Here is a 19365-nt window from a genome sequence, read left to right on the forward strand (position 1 = left end):
CGGCGGGTGTAAACTAGGTTTGCGCCCGCCGGCCCAGCGGGGATGTTGTAATGGGCACCGCAGGAGTGCGCCCGCATTGGCGGCCCCATGGCGGTTACAGCTTGGCGGGCGGCGGAAACCGCCCGCCAATGTTGTAATGACCCCCTATATGTTACTGCAAATCTAGACTTGAATGGAAGTACCATAGGGTTCAGTGCGTTGATGCCTTTTTTAACAATTAAAGGTACGAAGCTATTACTAGCTTTTACTTGTGCTAAAAACTGTGTATTTTCCATGGTGAGTACTGTTAATACCCAATTTCTTGACGTGTTAATACAGATTTTCTTTAAATACAAAAACCATGTTAAATGCGAGAAAACTCACTTTTTAAATAGCTTCATTTTTATACCTTTACCAGTCTCTGAATGAAGACCCTGACAGTGGCATGAAAAAATAAATCAGGATGCTGAGCAATAAAATGACAGATGCTCTTATTATGAGGACTGAGGGGCTCTTTTTTGGGGAAGAAACAAACAGAAAAGAAATGTCCTGCTAACTATGTTTATAGATGAGGACTCAAGAGTGCCATTGGAATAGGACTGCAAAAATGTAAGACAGCGCAGGAGGGTGTTGCAATTGGGGCCTTTGATGACAGTACAAAACACTGGCCATTATCAAATGTAATATGTTACCACTCTGCGAAGGAGTGTAATGCAACCCTCTGCAGCCCCTGTGGTGCAAGACGGGGGTAATCTGTCTGAGGCCCTTTAACCCATCAAGGGGCCCTCATTCAGCCCAAGGTCAAAGAATATCTGTGAGCGATGGGAAACTGAGGGACCACTCTTCACATTCTGCAGAGGGGCCCCATCTTTTTGCGACACACCCCTGACTCTGACTGATGTGAAAATTGGAATTTAAGTAACATTATATAGACTATGTTACAATAGCAGTAATTTAGGCTCTTGGGAGTTCTCAAAGCCACACTGATCTACAAATGTCCTTCTCCACCAGAGCAGAGGAACATCAAGGAATGTCATTAGTCCACAGGCCACTCTCCTTCCCAGTATCTCTAGGGTAGACCAACAACTAGACATCCCTGGAGCTTGTCATGCTCTTTTCAACGTCATTAGCATCAGGTACATCATTGCGTCCAAAACACAGAAGCCTTGCTTTTTCCAAGGGTATCCGGTCTTAAGAGTGTAACATTGTTTAATCACACATAAAGAATAAAAAGGAATTACAATCAGACATGAGTATTCTCCATTTGTGCGCTTACGAAACCTGAGTGGGCATCTTGAAAAAATGGAGATATGAAGGCATTTAACCTCATAAATTGCTCAAAATGTTTTGTATTACATGCAATGAATTAAGCTACCCTGTGAAGGAATGTAATTAATTCACTTAGACAACTTTAATGAGAAGGAGCTTAGTTGCCAAGCAACAATGTGAATGCTCCTACCGCTGGTCACGGGGACGTTTCCACACTGTGTGGGATGCACATGCTCTGCGTGGGTGGAATCTCAGGTAGTGCAATTCTGCCAAGTGATGCAGGCTTGCGCTCAATGTTTCCATGCACTTTTCTATGCAGTGGTGTTTTAGTGGCAAGATTTGCTTGGTGGTCAATGGGGACCTACACATGTCACGCAGAACGTGAGAAAACGTGTCTTGATAACAAAACATGTCTGCAGAAGTGACCCAGTGACAGCAAAATTTAAATGTAAATATTCATTGTTGGAATATTGTCTGGAGCACTGTTGTCTTCTGATGCTTTTCTTGACGCTTCGACTAGGGCTCACTCTAGTGGGAGCTCTTTTTAAAACTCGTTGAAATAGTTTATTTGATTTTTTTTTTTTTGCAAACATACAGAAAAATATCTGAAAATAGGCAAATGCAGAAACTGCAAATAAAAACATCAACGCCTACTTGGCCATGAATGAATGGCATTGTTCTTCGCTTTACTTTAACCCCTCCAATTCTGGTTGGGGTGTTGGCTAAGAACCACTTCTACGTACTCAATCAGATCCACCTGACTTCAAGCTAATGGAACATGGTCAACCGCTCATTTAATGTTTGTTGGTATGTCTATCCTTATCTTACAGGAAGCCCCTTCTATTGATGCTTCACAGTGTAAAGCTGGTCGATGGGGGGCTTTCTTTTGATATTAGACTTTCACAAGTGTGTGAAAAAAACTTTAAGAGTTTTGGGTGGCAAAAAAAACTAATATTTTACTACATGATATAAACTGCTATTACCAATGTTCAGTGCCATGTGCTGTATCCCAGATCTGCTCCTTAGGGTTTCCTGTTTATCCAGTTGTCTTAGAAGGTCATCTTTTTGGCAGCTATCATGATGGTACGGCCAAAAGGTCTGGAGAAGGAAGGTTGAGGTACCAGTACTCTCTCTACTGTCCTGACATTTTGGTCCAGAATTACCCTGCTGATTTAGCCGTTATTTTGAGCAACACTCTTTATTGAAGAGATAACTCAAAATCTATTAATTTGTATTAGTTGCAGTTAGTAGGGGCTGCAGGTGATAAGAAAGCCTATGATGTTATTGAACATATTTCACATGTTTTGTGAAGTCTTTATCATACATAAAACAAACATTTAAACCAAACTGTTACTCGAGCAAACATCTGGCTCCACTATTCACGGCTAGCCCAGCTTTTGGGACATTTTTCCTTTACTTCTTTCTTATACTTTACACATAATGCAATATCTCCTCTCTCTTACTCTGTCTTTTTCTACCCTTGTCAGATCCATACAAGAATTCAAACCTTTTCTTCAGTTTATTTGTCTTCCTGTGCTAATCTGCATAAGAAAAACTAGTAAGTAGACTCCTTAAGAACTTAAGCCAAACACCTTAGCATAGTACAAAAGGTCTAATAATCAAGATATGCTGTAGAGATAAAGTAGTCATGCCTGGAGTTCTCACCCTCCCGCTATTAAACCAAAGCAGATTCACACAGATGGGATACTTATCCAGCAGAAGGGAAAGGGGTAAATGATGGGCATATCTGGGCATGCTGTCCCAGAACATACTAATATGTGCCAATGCTGGACTTTCTGGGGAAGGTCAAATAAAAAGGGGCAGCACAGGAATAATGCCCAGATTTACCAATGGCTTATGTTACCTTTGTGACATGCAAGGTGACGCAACACATGCCCTTAAGTCATATTTACTAAGCCATGCAACGCCACTTTGCATGGCTCTGCATGGTTTGGTAAATGTAGAAAAACGCAAGGCAGTACAAGTCACTTGTTTGCGTTACTCATCTTTGGGAAGGTGTTCCATGAGAGGATTGGGGGTGTTCCCATGTGTCCACACATGAATTTTGGTGCATTCCCAGATTTACTAAGAATTATAAATCTGGGAATGCTTGAAAATGCTATGCAATCCCATGAGAGGTGTAACAAGGAGAAATATGTGTATTTCTCCTCTTTATTTCCTCTTTCCTTTCTACGTCTGCTGCAGCACACACAGTAAGAGGAAAATGCCCCTGAGGATTGTTCCTGTACAGGAAGGTGCCCCTTACTACCCAACACAATCCTGCCTGTAATGCAAACACCCTTGCACCATGGCACAAGCATTCCTGTGTTTGCGCCATGCATCACTCATTGTGCCAGCACAGAGAGAGAGCAGGAATGCACCATATCTTAGTAAATATGGTGCATTCCTGCTCTCTCCCTGCCACGCATCGCAGCAAATAGTCTTGTTGCATTACGCCAAATGTTAGTAATTCTGGGCCCTAGTTTCTCCATGCTGTTTGTTTTTTTACTTGCTTCCTCTGCATTTCCAAGACTTAAATTACAAAATAAAGAATTCAACATCAAGGGGGACAGTGTCTATGGTTCTGTCAGGGTTTACCAACACTACGAGGACCAGTCCGGTACTTTAGACCCTTCTGAATGGTTGAAAGGGCAGTGCCCAAGGGCATTGGGGAGAATTCCAAGGCAGATGGCCCCATGCAAGACGTGGGGAACAGAGGGAAAGGTCCTTGTGGTGTAGGACAGGTTCAGGTTCCTGGGCTGCTGAACGTAGGGCATGGATGGAACTTTAGATGCTCTGACACTGCTTATGAAATGTTTAAACAAGATTTTCCTTCATATAATCAGCAGGACGATCCCTAATTCAGCTTTGAAATCGCACATAATCAGCATGAAGGAGTTACAAATTCTCCTCAACAAATTCACTACAAACTCACTGCAGCAGGTTCACCCTGAAATAACTTCAACAGTCACTATGAAACTTTTAACATTCAGAATAAAGAGCTTCAAAAATTACAAAGATATTTCCATAAAATGAACATGAAGTTCTCCAATGTACTCTTTGTAAAATGCCCCAAAATTCAGTATCAGATGGAAGCTCGTTATTCAAGGGCCCTGATAATGTGCAATTCTGCTGCATGAGTTACTATTGTTACAACCATAGTGTAACCGTGGTGTCGCTGCACTCTCACGCACCGAGTAAACACAAATCGTCACTGCGGAGCCCAAGGAAAAACATTTGGTCAAATCCTCTACGCAAAACTTTTTTCGGTGTGATGCTGAAGATGGCTGATTTTCAGAGGTTATGTCAACTTAAGAAAAGTTGGCCCTTCTAGGAAAGAAGAATTAGAAAAGAAAGATCGGGCCCCGGTAAGACCAGTAAGAAAGAGACTGTAAATATGGGAGGAGCTCATACAGCTATAGCAATGGACAGCTGCCTTATGAGCAGGTAATATACAGATCACTGAGAAATTGATTCACTTAACATTTGAGTGATTATTGGTGCATAGTTTCAGTTCACCCATTAACTGTGCAGCTAAATGTTTGTCACGGCTTAACCAATGTATAACATACCTAAATATTACTTTTTCTTTATATAATCTGCAGTTTTTAAGACACAGAGGCCCAGATCGCAAAATATTTTTGATCTGCGCTATTTCTCGATTTGGGGATAAATTAAGAGAGAGCTTGGTGCACACTCCTTTTACCACTGAATGATGGAAACTGGGTTCTGCAGGCGGTAATGTGTGACAGGGACAATTGTTGTGTCACATTTTGTTGTGGTGATGTCTTTTGTTGTTTTTTTGTGCTGCTGCCATCAGTGTTGTAATGTTGCTCTGGGTATGTTATTGTGTTATGTTCATTTGATTACGTTAGATATCTCAACAAATGTTGCTACATTTCCAGTGAAAAGAAGAACATTCCAGCTCTTTGACTATTTATGACATCATTCACAAAAAAATGTGGTAAAGATGTATCATAAATTGCGCTGTTAAATGGTACAGCCTCGTGTCTTAAATTAGCGCTTGCAGTGCTCATTTTATGTAATATGGCCTTTACTATTAAAAGAAGATCTGTCTTTAAAATGTCATTGTAAAGGTGGGGAAACTGGCATGTGAACACTATTTTGAAGTAGAGATGTTCTCCAGTGCTACAACAGGGCTAAACAGTGGGGCTCTGAAAATAAACAGCACATGAGTGGGCATGCAGACAGAAGAGAGCCATGGAAAACTGAAAATGTGGGCGGTGGTTTTTCAATACTGCTAAGAAGGGTATAGATGAAACATAATTTCGCTGAATAATTACTGCATGAAAATGTGTGAATTTATCAGCAAATGACAACAGACATCTACCCTGCATCCACACATTCAGTTGCATTATAAACAATATTTTAAATGTATTATTAACATTTTTTGTCACAGACCTTAACTGGTTAATCAGTTACATTCTCTTATTGTCTATTAAGCAAATGGTTGACATTGTAGGTATGCATAAAACAGCTGTATTTTGTACTGTGCTATCCCTGGAACAAGAGCTCACACAGGACCAATTCTTTGACAGACTATGGCCAGTCTTCACTAAAGGGTATTCTGGGCACCAGATTTAGAATGAATGAAAATAGTGAACGCTGTGGGACGAAACATCATTATTCTAGACTCGATTGGCCTGCACTTGGAAAGGCAAAGGCATTGCATAATTCTGACACCGGATTAGCACATGGTATTTTTTTCAAAGTCTGGTAATTCATAACTTTCTGAGTTGTTTTAAGGCACCACATTGTAGCTCCCAATGAAGCCTGTTCATAAAGGCATTACTTCTGTAGTACTTTGTTATGTACTTTTACATACCTTTATGAGTTGTCCCCAAAACATCCAACATGGGAACAAAGGCATATGGCACAAGTATATGATATATGATTAACAGGGCTAAACAATACAATGCAGGATATGCTAGGAGACTGGATAACATTCTCCACAGTGAAAGGTACAATTTATAAAATATTAAGGCCCTTAATATGGGTTGCCCAGATTTCGATGAGAAGCAACAGGGAGCCAAGAATGTGCATTACTAGATGGTATGTATGTTCCAAAATCCAGTCATTACAAGTTTTTTTCCTCCAAAAAGTGGGGAACTGCTCCTTAGACGGAGAGATACAGGGTATTTAGGACCTGATTACGATCTTGGTAGATAGAATACTCTGCAAAATGAAGTACTTTCTGTACACCTTATTACAAGTTCCATAGGATATAATGGAATTGTAATTTAGTGGATGGGATGGAGTAACCCAGTCTACCATTATCATAATCAGACCCTTATCCAGGCAGGTTTTCCTGATTTCAGTGAAGAATAATGATATTTTCTGCTCGCTTTGAGCAGGTGGAAAGTGTCAGTGGTGTGCAGGTGAAGAGCTAAGAGGCCTGGAGAAGTAGGATTCAGTGAATGCTTCTGCCAGTCCAGAGGCGAACTGTGTGCTAAATCAGACTGCTGTGGGCGAGGGCAATTGCTACCGCTCAGAGCCCTCACTCTGCAAGAACTGTCTCCAGACTTGGAATTATCAGGTCCAGACTTTTTGGACAAAATAATTCTGGGCCTGGACACAATCGGAATTGTGATTTGGAGTATTTCACTCGGAGCTATCGTGGTGAAATACTCCCTCGTAATGAGGGCCTAAGTCTCCTCCATTGGGATACAGTGTGTGGTATAGGATGCACTACTCGTTGTCACTTCTCCACTCCTTTTCTACTGCAGTCTACAATCCAGCAATGCAACACTTGCTGGTGTCCTGTGACTTTGTGATGCGTCATGTTTATAATATGCATGTCCTTCTTTCTTGCCCTGCAGCACTAGTTTTAGCTTTGTCAAAGTTTTAGAGCTCAGGAGCCACCTATCCAGAATTCTGGTGCCCACCTGGCCACTGGATGTACAAAGATCGATCATTTGAACTTGGCCACAAGATTCTTTCCGTGGCTCCTGGTAAAGGAAAGCAGAAAGGCCAAATGTTTGTGCCTACTGTTCAGATGGAAGGAAGATGTGCATTCCCAGCTGGTACTTGGGAACATGAACCCTTACTCCTCTGCCAGTTCCTATGTTTGGTCTTTCTCAAACAACTTGTAAACATTCTGTGGTAGGGAGTAGTAAATTAGGCCATTTGCTCTTTAAACTGGTCGAACTAACTTACCCTTCAGAAGGTTATTGTGCAGGAAACAAACTTCTTTGTGTTTTTTTAACTGAGATTTTTTTTAACGTATCTGCCTGGCAAAAGTTCTTGTTGCTGCTACAGAAGTCCTTATTATTTCATATAGACTTCAAGTGTCTTTATAATCTCATACATACTTATGCTTTTTTTATGCAATTGTGGATCTTTTAAGTGCGCATTCTAAGATCTCCCCGTATGGGCCACCTTAGAATTGCTGCGTGCTGGTCAAAGTAGACACCCCCAATGAGTTTAATGGACTTGTGGTTCAGGTGTCTGATTTTGGATTTTGGTGTACGCAGCTGCAGACATGGTTTTACAGACCCCCTCTTTTAGATACATCGATGTAAACAGCCCTATTAAATTGGACATCTAAGCACACCACAAATGTATAAGGGGTGGATATGCATGTGTTGGTCTTTATATAGGCTGAACCAAGCTGAGGAGCAATGCAGGGCAATACATCTTTTGGGAATAGGAAACAGTTCGAGATTGTGTACAAGTGGCCGGATTTTCATGTTTACATCACCCAATTCTATTTTATAAATTTACACGTTCAATTTTTTAGACATTGGAGAGATTAATGATTAAATGATGTGCCCTCCAACACATAGCTTTTTTGGTCAAGTGGCAGGCTTTTCACATTTATATTAATCAGAGTTATATACCCATACTTTTATTTGTATTAAATGATTTTTCCATCAGCACACATCATTCATGGTCATGTCCTGAGCCAAGATAGGTCCCTAGATTCCAAAGTGAGCAATTTAACGTTGGGTGATACAGCCTCCCTGATGCAGTGAACATAAAGCAAAGTATTATTATTATCCTATCCAATAGAAGTGCCCAACTCTTGAACAGGAATGGAGAATCCATTATAGACAAGCTCATGCTATAAATATATTGTAGTACTCACATTACACAATATTTGTCTTCAGCACCTTCATCCTTTCTTCCCACTCGCTCAGGCGGGCAGTGCTAACTGAGTTAATCTGTGGAGGAAAAATTGCTCTTGTTAATACAGAACAATTGTGTTCAAGAAACAATGGAACAGCAAATTTCATCCAACCCAAGCCTTCTCCCCACACTGTGAAGCCATGCTTTGCTAGGGTCATCCTGAGGTCACAAACATAGCCTGAAAGCAGCATTATTCTATAGCATTATAGTATACTGACCTTAATTTTATTTAGTTCAGTTCTGCAGCGGGCATCTTCCTGGAAGATCAGCAATGAAATGATGTTTTTTCCAGGTTTAATTTTTCTAATTTATTTTTTAATTTTGTTTGTTGTGCACTATGAGAGGAGAACCAACAAACTCCCGGAATGCAACACACGAAGAAAGAGGAATTAACTAGGGTAAATAAACATATTCCTGTTACACCTCACCATGGAAGGCAGAGTATTTTTATGCGTTCCCAAGTTTGCTAGTGTTAGTAAATTTGTGAATGTGCCAAAAACCATGGGCGGATGTGTGGAAACACTTAGGCCCTGATTTGTACTTTTTTGCACCGCATTACCGACATTTTCTGACACAAAAGTGGTGCAAACTTACAAAATACATTTGTATTTTGTAAGTTTGCACCGCTATTGAGTCAATAAATGGCGGTAATGCGGCGCAAAAAAAGTATAAATCAGGACCTCACTTTCTACCTGTGTAATGCTTTCCTAGCGCAGAAAAATGCAAGGCAGCGATTTGCGCTGTCTTGGATTACTCCAGATTTAGGAGATTCCTCATGGCATAGTAAATCTGATTTAAGGGCTTGTGTCCACTTGTGTGATGTACTGCGATGCATGCCCATAATAAATCCAAGCCTTAATTCATTTGGAGTTTAAAAAAACTGAAATATTAGTTTCTTACAATGGTTGGACACCTGATAGCTAGAATTTAAATTACATTGGTAATTTATCATCATACTCAGCCTACTCTAAACATGTACACAGAGTTTCAGAATATTTTTAAACAGTTGGACAAACTGAATGTGTTGCGTGCAGAAAGCTGATACTGTACATAAGACGCGTTGCTGACAGCAGGCACTGTAATTATAATTTTAGCAAGGCATGTTTATGTAATTAAATATAGAAAGTTGCAATTCCAATCCTAAATGTTACCATAGCAACTGTAATATCTGGCACCGTTTCAGCAATCATTTTAAACGTACCACAGCGAGTTTGGGGAATTTGCACCCACCATTCGTGGTCCTTTTTCGATGTCACAGCTCCATCCATCGCTTGGTCGGGTGCTCGGAGGATGCCTTCACTATTAGGCCTGGCTTTTTACATCAGTGCAGGGTGTAAAGAACAGCCTAATGTGTTAGTAGTGCTTCTACGCAGTTCCAATCTCTTGTTGTGGAATGTTGTTAATACGTAACTGTGAGAAACTGGACTGTTGGTTGAGCAACCCTCTTCCAGAAAGAGCTGAAGAAAAAACTCTAAAACCACCTTGTGGAAAATGACTAAACATCACTGGCTAGAAGGCTTCCATCCCAACATACCCTTCATCCCTTCCAGGAAAGGTCCACCCTCTCTTTCCTGCTGTCAAGCAGCTTCCAGAACTTGATGACAGATCTGACTGCATTCTTATACTAAGCAATGGCCGATTTGTTCATGTCTGCACGTTCCCTTCCCCTTCACCTCTGCAAGCTAAACAGGATCTACGCCGGAGAGTGGGTGTCAATATATTAAAACTCCAGGATTAGTGGGTGTGACCTCGCTCGTCGTTTGACATCAGTGACATCACAGAACTGACATCTTGCTCCCACATTAACCCCTTGATTGCCTGCACGTGTGCCGGGCAAGCAGTGAAATCTACAGAAAGGAAAATGAACAATCAAAACCCCTTGTAATTTGAAGACCAGAGGGAGGACGTACAGTGCCAGAGGGTGCAATGGACACGCCAGGGGAAGCAGCTGCTACCAATAATTGACATGCGCACTCTAGAGCTCAACCCATTGACAACACGGCCAATGTGAAAATGTAACTTTTACTGAAGACATGCTGGTTGGATGTTGACCTCACTGCTTGCAAAGTGCTACAGTGCCTTCTGGTGCAAGTTTACGCTCTACAAACATTCTAAATAAATACTGGTTGTCTGGCAGAAGGGACTGAACTTCCTCTCATGCTCACTGCTAAGTTTGGATGCTTGGCACTGCTCACTCGAGTGTCAGAGTAAGGTTCCGTGCCAGTGCCCCGGGCACAGGCGTTCTTCAAAAATGTTTTTTTTTTCATTGAGCTGCCCTTACATTGCCTGCGCAGTATTGATTACCAATATATCATCATGGTAAGCAGATGTGGAGTTAAAATAGTGAATCTATACTTAGCTATGCTTTATACATTGATTATATGTCGGTAGCTGATATTATGCAATGGATATAATATACGTCAATACTATTGACAGTGATATATTGACATACTACTATGGCACAGAATTACACTTCAAACTGTGCAAAGAGACAATAACAAACATTTGCAATGCAATGGGTCTCGCATTTGCTCGAGTTGGAGCTATTCGCTTTGGAAACTCCTAACCGGACTTTTCTTGCCACATAAACTGATAATGAAAAGTAAAACAGTTTCACATATGCGAGCCGACGGTCGCCATGAGCATGAAGGAGACACAGAAAAGGAAACAGAAGTTTGCTTACAGTGAAACGTATCGGTAAAAGTGAAATTATCCATGTAACCGGCAAAAGTAGAATTCTCCATGTAACCAGCAAAAGTAGAATTATCCATGTAACAGGGTCAATGTCATGCAAAGCGCTCGACTACTGCCCAGCGAGATCGCACTGCATAGGAAATAAAAAGAAATAGTGCAGAAGCCATTCGGAAAACACAGAGCCTCAAATGTTTTCATTAGTTTACCAGTGGTGTAGTGGAGGGCTAAACACCGGAAAAGGCATGACGTATGCATGCCTTTCACTAATGAAATCAAGCGAATTTTAAAAGGCAAGCCCACGAACCAACCAAACTGATGGGCATGGTTAAAAGCCCACAGAGAGATTACAACAGGGGCCAGAGAGCTTGCGCGTGAGCTCGACCCTAAAAAGGAGTCAATATTCAGCAGTTGCTTCATTAAGGAAGGTGCTGAGTTAAGATGACTCTAACACCAACACTAACAAAACTATTGGTAACAGTTTGGGATGTTTCCTAAATATCAATTTTTTGTGCCTAGACGACCTCCTCTCATTGGTTTGCAGCTGCACTGCCTAGGAGGGATGGCTTTCCTTGACTTGGGGGGACAGCTTATGCACAAGGGGCTTCTGGCTTACCTTCAATGCATGTGTTGTGTTGTGTGGTGCAAACAAATACCCGGCCTGTGTGCCCTGTTCAGCAGTAGAACCTGAATCCAGCATTTTAGTAACTGTTCTGTTGTTGCCCCCTCCAAGGCATGACTCGTGGGGTGAGTGTTAAACTTACACCTTAGCTTAGCCCGGGACCACCGAAATTACTTGTCAGGGTAGGACCTGATTATGCAGAAGATTGATAAAATTATGCGACAAGAAAAGGAAAATTATGCAGCGAAATGCAGCACATTTTGTAGTAGTATTATTTAATTATTTTGTCATTTTTACACCTGTTTCCTATTGGTTGGACAAAGGTTTCACCTCATAAGTTCTAACACCCAAATATAGCTATAAGCAGTGCTTGAAATGGAAAAACAGAAGTGTAGGGACTCTGTATCAGAGTACCTGCTTGTTTCTGAGAAATGCCGGTATTCTCCAATGAAAAGTATTACGTTTTTCTTGAGAAGTGCAGGTACTTTCCCTAAAAAAGTGCCAGTAATCAGTGCCGGACAGTACCGGCCCATTTAAAGCACTAGCAACAGAAAGGTGATCAGCCAACTTTTGTGAAAGTCTTTCCACTCAACGGCAACAAAGTCCATCCACTCAACAAAGTCCTTCCACTCCACAGCAACATGGGATGGTGCATTGTTTTGTAACTTTTGATCCGTCTGGGATAGAAACAATGTTGTTAATATCTTCAGATTTTGCAGCCGATGATGGACTATGTGACAAATGCGCCGAATCGTTAACTATGCAAAATAAACCTGAAGCAGTCGCAAATTTGTATAATCCCACTGCCTTATCCTCTGACAGGACCTGAGGCTGATTGGGCCGGTGAGCGCTACGGCCTCCACTGACAGGCTTCATCATCCGGCAGAGAGGCTTTTTCGTCCCCACCTGGCATGCGCATGAGCTGCCTGTGACTGCCGCTGCCCACAGCAGTAAGCAGGTGAGCTGCTAGGGCCATGGCTAGCATCGGTCTTTCACGTCTCCCAATAGATGTGCTCCTTGGTACGCACTTAAAGACTTGCCAGCAATATACCTGCACATAAACACACAGGTACTGCACCTACTTGAAAAATGTGCAGACAATACACACCTGCCCACAGAATGCCAGCAGTGCACATACCTAAGAAAATGCAGGCACTGCACCAGCTCAAATCCAACCAGTCAATGATCCTACTCTAACAACATGCATGTATACCACTATTTTAAACACATGCCAATAGACATGACCCATCTCTAAGGGACAGCTATGCCAAAATAATGACTGGGTTACAAATGGCAGTGGAGAAAAAATCTTATTTAGTTTTCAAATAAAAGTCCAGAACGTTTAACTAAAATATATTTCAATCATATTTCTATTAAAAGTGCATGTCTCACTACGCATTTCTACCAAAGACCTAACACGTGTAAAGCTAAATGTTCAGTGCAGCGTAAATGATAATGTGCATCTGAAACACACATTTGAATACATTACAAATAAGAATGTCATTGGCAGTCATCAATGCTTCCCAAACAGTAGCTGGCTGAACATCAGCCTTTTTCTGTAAGCACTAGGAGCACTGTAGCGTGTGGTTCTTCTCTTGGCTACAGTGGACCCCCACTTAGTCATTACTCGGAGTCGGGGACTCTGGCCAGATCTTTTTCCATTATCTGAACCACAAAACAGTATACCAAAAGTACAGAAACAAGTGTTCATCAAGCAAATACACAAATTATGAAATATTTTATTTAACATACAAACTAATATAAAAAAAATCTAGATTTTCGTTTTAATAAGAAGGTGGGACTTTACAAAAATTCATTTTAAGCCACTCATCGTCCACACTATATTCTGTCTGATGCATTTGCACTGCCCCCACAAATCAATCTGAGGACAGAAACTTAATTTTTAACCTCCAATTTAAAATTCTTTTTTATGTGAACAATTTGATATTTTTCTTCTTCGTTTATATATACATTATTAATCTGCTAATAATATTTAACTTTCTCTGCAGTCACCGATTCCATGAGAAGGCTTTGTATACATCCAGGGTAACCAGACCACAGGTTAAGAACCACTTCTGTAGAGCGTTTTCTCATTTATGAATTGATAATTGGCAACACTGGCACCTGTAGTTTGGGAAAGTTCATATGCACCTTGCAGTATATCTGCCATATTTGAGCTTGAGGCTGTATAAGTAAATCTAGTTGAGTAGAATTACAACTACATTTGATCCAGTTTTACTTTTTCTTACTTTTTCTTTGGGAATTCACTTTATCCTACTTGGTTTACACAAGTAAATGTATGACTCATATATAATTCCAGGTGATAGCCCATACACTACAAGCACAAGTGTTAATTGGTTTGGCAAAAAGTGTTGAGTGCATTCTGAAAAATTTAGTAAAACACTTTTTTCTCCACCAAAAAAAAATATTCCCTGTGGAAAGACCCCTTACATCAGGGAGTGGGATGAAGAACTGTTGAGTTTGGGCACTCAAAAAAAGCAAACCACTGGTTCACAGTTGCACCATTAGAACTAGAGAACTCACTCTATACAAGACAAGCACACAACTTCTTTTCTTTTTTGTCCAAGAAGGCCCCTGCAATTGTGTGCACACAAGTTATGCGCTTATTGTACTGATTCCCTAAGGTGAAACAAAAATCATTACAAAATGGCTGCCGAATTTGTGTGTGCATGCACAGACGTCATCTCTAACTGATTTTTTTCTTGTAAGAAAAATCTTTACAATATGTCCACCTTGTATTCATGCACATGAATAGTGGCTATATTTCAATGATTTTTATTTAGCTTAAAAAAACATTACAAGGTAACCGTCACTAGTGCCCATGGAAGTATTAGGGCCATCTTTATTTTTTTTTACTTAAGCCACATTAGTTACTGTGCATAAAAATCCATACAAGGAGGCAATCTTTATACTTTATTTTTAATTTAAGATTCAAAGATGGAGGACGGCCGTTTCAGAACAGTAAATTAAAAATAAAGTATGCCTGGGAACCCTTGCAATTTTGGGCCATGAAGCAGCTCTGTAGCACGGGTGGGAGAGGGAGATATTGCACAAGGGGGCAAATTGTCAAATGGGAGCAGCCCATTAGGAAGGGAGGGAACTGAGCTAGACAAGAAAGCCATTCCAATTAAGGGGTAGACCCAAAGCCCACCCTATATCTTTAACGGATACAATAGATCTGTATGCCAAAAGACATTTCAAACTGTCTACACCAGAGACATCAAAACGGAAAAGTAACGCATTTCCTGTGCTGGTATCCTGCGTGCTAGGCAAAGAGCAACACCTCTGAAGCAGAGGAAGTATTGAACAGGTTGGAACATAATCCACTCAACACAGTTAGAGCCATAAATGAAGCATGGCTCCATGTAATTGAGTCAAACTAAAGGTTTCTTGACTCTCATAAAGAACTGGATACTATCTAATATTTTGTATAGATACTATGGCCATCATTACGACCCTGGTGGCCTACAGACCGCCAGGGACACGGTCGAACCGCCTCCAATGTGGCAGACTGGCAGACACAATATGACTGTGGCGTTACCGCCATGGTCGGACCACCGGCACCGCCACTTTTAGGCCACCCAACAGCCTGGCATTGCTGGCGGTCCCAATCTTCCAGGGCAGTGCTGCCCTGGGGATTATGACCCCCCCTCTCCACCAGCATTTACATGGCGGTTGCCCCGCCCTTTAAAGACTGGCAGACACGGGGTGCACTGTCCATGAAGTTGGCATGGGCAGTGCAGGGGCTCCCATGCCCAACCCTGTTGTGCTTTTCAATGTCTGATTTGTAGACAGTGAAAAGTGCAATGGGTGCTGGTGTACCCGATGCACCGCAACATTGCCGCTGGCTCAATTACGAGCCAGCATCAATGTTGTGGGCTGTTTCCCGCTGGTCCAGCGGACGGAAACCCTGTTTCCGCCCGCTGACCCAGCAAGAAACTCTTAATAGGGGCTGTAGGACTTCGGCAGACGTCCTTTTCCATCCGCCAAAGTCGTAGTGAAGCTCTATGTCTGTTTTAGAGTCTGGGAATAACAGTGTCTGAGCTCAAGAGTGAGACGTGTTAAATGTTATTTTATGTCTGCCCGAGGGTATTGGTTAGGAATCATTAGGTAGAGCCTTTAGCTTGGTGCTAGAGCCACACTGCTTGTTTTTTTAATTGTGAACTGCATTTTAAAAGCTGCAAGACTTTTATTTTTTAATTGTGAATAGTTTAACAAAGCAAACACCAATAAGACTGTTGTAGTGAAAAGTTATACATGTTGTTGTAATGGGCCTGTTGAGGGGTGTTGCTGTTTTTAGGGTGGGAGCATGAAAGTTTTTTGGAAAGTGTCTATAACCAGATAATCTGCACAGGCGTCTGTCCCCAAATCTGGAAAGATGCCATTGTTATTCCCCTTAAAAATAAGCCAAATTGTTAGCCACATAGTTTAAAAAATCTGCGCCCGATTTTGCTTTTGCCTGCACCAGCAAACATCTTTGAAAAATACATTAATCAGACCTTGGCCGAGTTTATTTTCACGCAGGACCTTATGGAACCATCACAGAATGGTTTCTGTAGCAAACACAGTACCAAATCTGCTTTAGTCACTGCGACAGCCTACATCCGCTGCCAGGTGGACCAGGCTGGCACAGCCAGCCTGGCTATGTTGGATCTGTCAAGCATTTGATATGGTGTCCCCTTCCTGTCCGGCAGGGGTAAGGGGCACCGTTCTGACTTTTCTCACTAATAGAACTCAGACTGTCAGCTGTGGTGACTTGCAGTGTGCTGCTGGGGTCCTTGGTCAGTCCCACTTTGTTCAATCTATAAGTGGCACCACTGACGACTCTAGTGCAGTCATTTGGTTTCCAGGTCCTGTCATATGCAGATGACACCCAGATTATTGTTTCAGTATCTGACAATATGATATCAGTGCACAGAAATTCAAACTCTCTATGTTGGACATTGGAATCTGTACGAAGGAAAACTGCCTGAAATTGAATGTGGAGAAGACAGAGATCCTGGCCTTTGGGGCTCAGCACTAGGTGTGGTCAGAGCTGTGGTGGCCAGAGACGTGTGGCCCCTACCTACTTCAGTTGCTTCTGTTAAAAACCTAGGAGTCATCTTTGATAACACATTTACTTTTCATACTCAAGTCCATATGACCACAAGCACATGTTTCTCATCATTTATTTTTTGGAAAAGATCCTTCCTCTCATTCCTGTGGAGAATAGCACTGCAGTAGTCACTGCACTGATCACCTCTCGCCTTGACTACTGCAATGCACTTTACTTAAATATCAGAAAATCCTCTCTCAATAAACTCCAGGTTATTCAAACGTGGCTGCCCGCTTGGTATTCAATATACCCAAATGCCAGTCAGTAAGGGAGGGCTTGCGCTCTCTACAACGGCTACCCGTGAGGAAGCAGATGATTTTCAAAGCACTTTGCATGGTCCATCAGGCACTGTACCTTCAGGGAACGCATCCCCTCAAGTCAGCATTCCAATGGTATTTGTCCAAAAGACAGCTTAGATCCTCTGCTTCGAGGAAAGTGATTATTCCCAGGTTTTGGAAGGTGAGATAGGGTGGCGCACCTTTTCGGTAGTGGCTGCTAAATTGTGGAACGCACTGCTGATCTGCATTGCCAGTGTAACCTCTCACATGGCCTTCCATAAGAAATTGAAGAAGTATTTTTTTTTTCTCTTCTGTAATTGTTCCTTCCGTGGGTAGCGTCTTTTCCTGTTGGTAGCACTTTGACGCTTTAGAGCATTGTACGATTTAAAATCTAAATTCCTCCTTCTTCCTTCCTATAGTGGTAATATTGTCATATTACCTTGTTGATAACAGAAACACACTACATGTATAGTTCTAGTTGCTCCTGTGATGGTTCTTAAGGGTATGCAATTTGCACCCTGGTTATTCTGTACGGCTTCTTTAAAAGGGGTTTCCAATTTGCATTTGAAGCTAAAATGTTGTAAATATTTGTAATTTCGGTTACTATTTATCCCTGGGTGGTATAAGTATTTTTGAACTTTTTAAAAGCTGGATATTGATTTATTGAATGTTATTTTGTTGTTTCATGTGATTCTGGGTTTACCGTTCACAGTGATGCCCTGGGACAGCCCTGCTCTGCCTCATTACCTTGAGAGTCAAGTGCTAAAAGGGGTTCCAGACTCACAGTTTGAGGACATGCAGTGTGGAGGCCTCAAGACACCAGAATAAAAGGACCTCGTAGGCACAACTGGATCCCATTGACTTCGGATTGCTCTCGCACCTCCCGAATCAGACCTCTCATAAATGGAAATTTCTTATTTGAGGCAAATTCCATACGCATATTTATGGAAAAGGAATGCAAACATGGATCTTTAGTGCATGCTGGAAAACGTTATAAAATATACCAGGTTATGAACTAAAAACAATTCTAAAAAAGTAACCTCTGTATTTTCTAAGGGATACAGCTACCACAAATCACCCATGGAATTATCATTACTGAATCAATGCACAGTCGGAGCTAGAAACAGTACGTGCTTTCTAATAACCACAAATACTTATACATGTACGACAAAACTCAAATATTTACTGCTTCTGAGAACATATATTAAAATGCATTCTCTGTTTTTGGAAGTAAAAAAATAGTCATTTTTGTGGTAAAATAGATATACGTTGGTAACAACTGGAGAGTGTGTTTGTGTCACCTTACACATGGATGGCTGTTCCACTTTAAAATGTGTTGCAGCCCCCAGTCACTAAAATATACAGATAGTAGGTTCAGGTGCAGACGAAGGCTGATGACAGTGACTATATAAAGCTCTGGAGGCAGATAACGAGGCCTGGAATCTTACCTGCACCTACTTAATATAGTGTTATTCCAGTTTCTTTTTGAATTAATAGCCCTTAGAGCACAGTATTTATTAGCAATTAACTCACTAATAGGCTTACTTATGGCACGTAGCTGGGGGTGGTCTGTCGGCCTCTGATTGAATTAGCCATTGCTTGTTAAAATTGTTTGTTGTGGTTTTGCTTTCAGGGTTTTCAATTAGACCCCCAAGGAGTAACGTTTTAATTGAGCACACATCATGGAGAGGTGAAGACGCTAATGTAATCTAGTCCCTCCTGACTCATGTGGGGCAAAGTTCTAATTTAAGCACCGCCATTCATCACTTGTCATGTCTCCAGCATCCTCTGAGGCCCTAAGAGCCATTTATACCAAGCACTTGCATTTTCGTGTGCTGAAGCAGTTTAAAGACACCCAGGACTGTGCAGAAGTCAACAGGCCAATAACCTTCCCAGAGGTATTGTCCCCTAGTGGTAGATGATAAGGATGAATTGTTTGATAGCGCTGAGAAAGAGTTCAAGACCATTACTGCCTGGTGAGAACCCCAAAGTGCTGAGCAGTAGTGATTATGATGAAAGGTTTATATCTTCCTTCCTTCCTTACTCTATAACATAGAAAAGGGTGTCCAACTAGATCCAGAAGGACTGGGTCTATGACAGATGTTTTAGGATAATCACAGAACAGGTCAATGAGTTATATTTAAAATATATTTAAATTTACGCAATATGAAAGTCCTGAACATTTGTCATGAATCAGCCATCTTGGACCCCTTGTCTTCGTCTATATTTGGATTTTTAATTAAAAAGAGCCTGTTAGCGGT

At 41.4% G+C, this 19365-nt stretch overlaps 1 protein-coding gene across 5 annotated transcripts in view; it reads right to left on the bottom strand.

The window, feature by feature from the left end:
- The window catches only part of KCNJ6 (potassium inwardly rectifying channel subfamily J member 6), a 1253811-nt gene that overhangs the window by 594455 nt on the left and 639991 nt on the right, over nt 1-19365 (bottom strand). For all 5 annotated transcript variants that reach the window (XM_069202552.1, XM_069202551.1, XM_069202554.1 and 2 more), the window contains one exon: nt 8357-8432. The gene's annotated coding sequence lies outside the window, so the exon portion shown is untranslated. The remainder of the gene's footprint in view (nt 1-8356; nt 8433-19365) is intronic.

Source organism: Pleurodeles waltl, chromosome 8, assembly GCF_031143425.1.
Source record: "Pleurodeles waltl isolate 20211129_DDA chromosome 8, aPleWal1.hap1.20221129, whole genome shotgun sequence".
NCBI lineage: Eukaryota > Metazoa > Chordata > Amphibia > Caudata > Salamandridae > Pleurodeles > Pleurodeles waltl.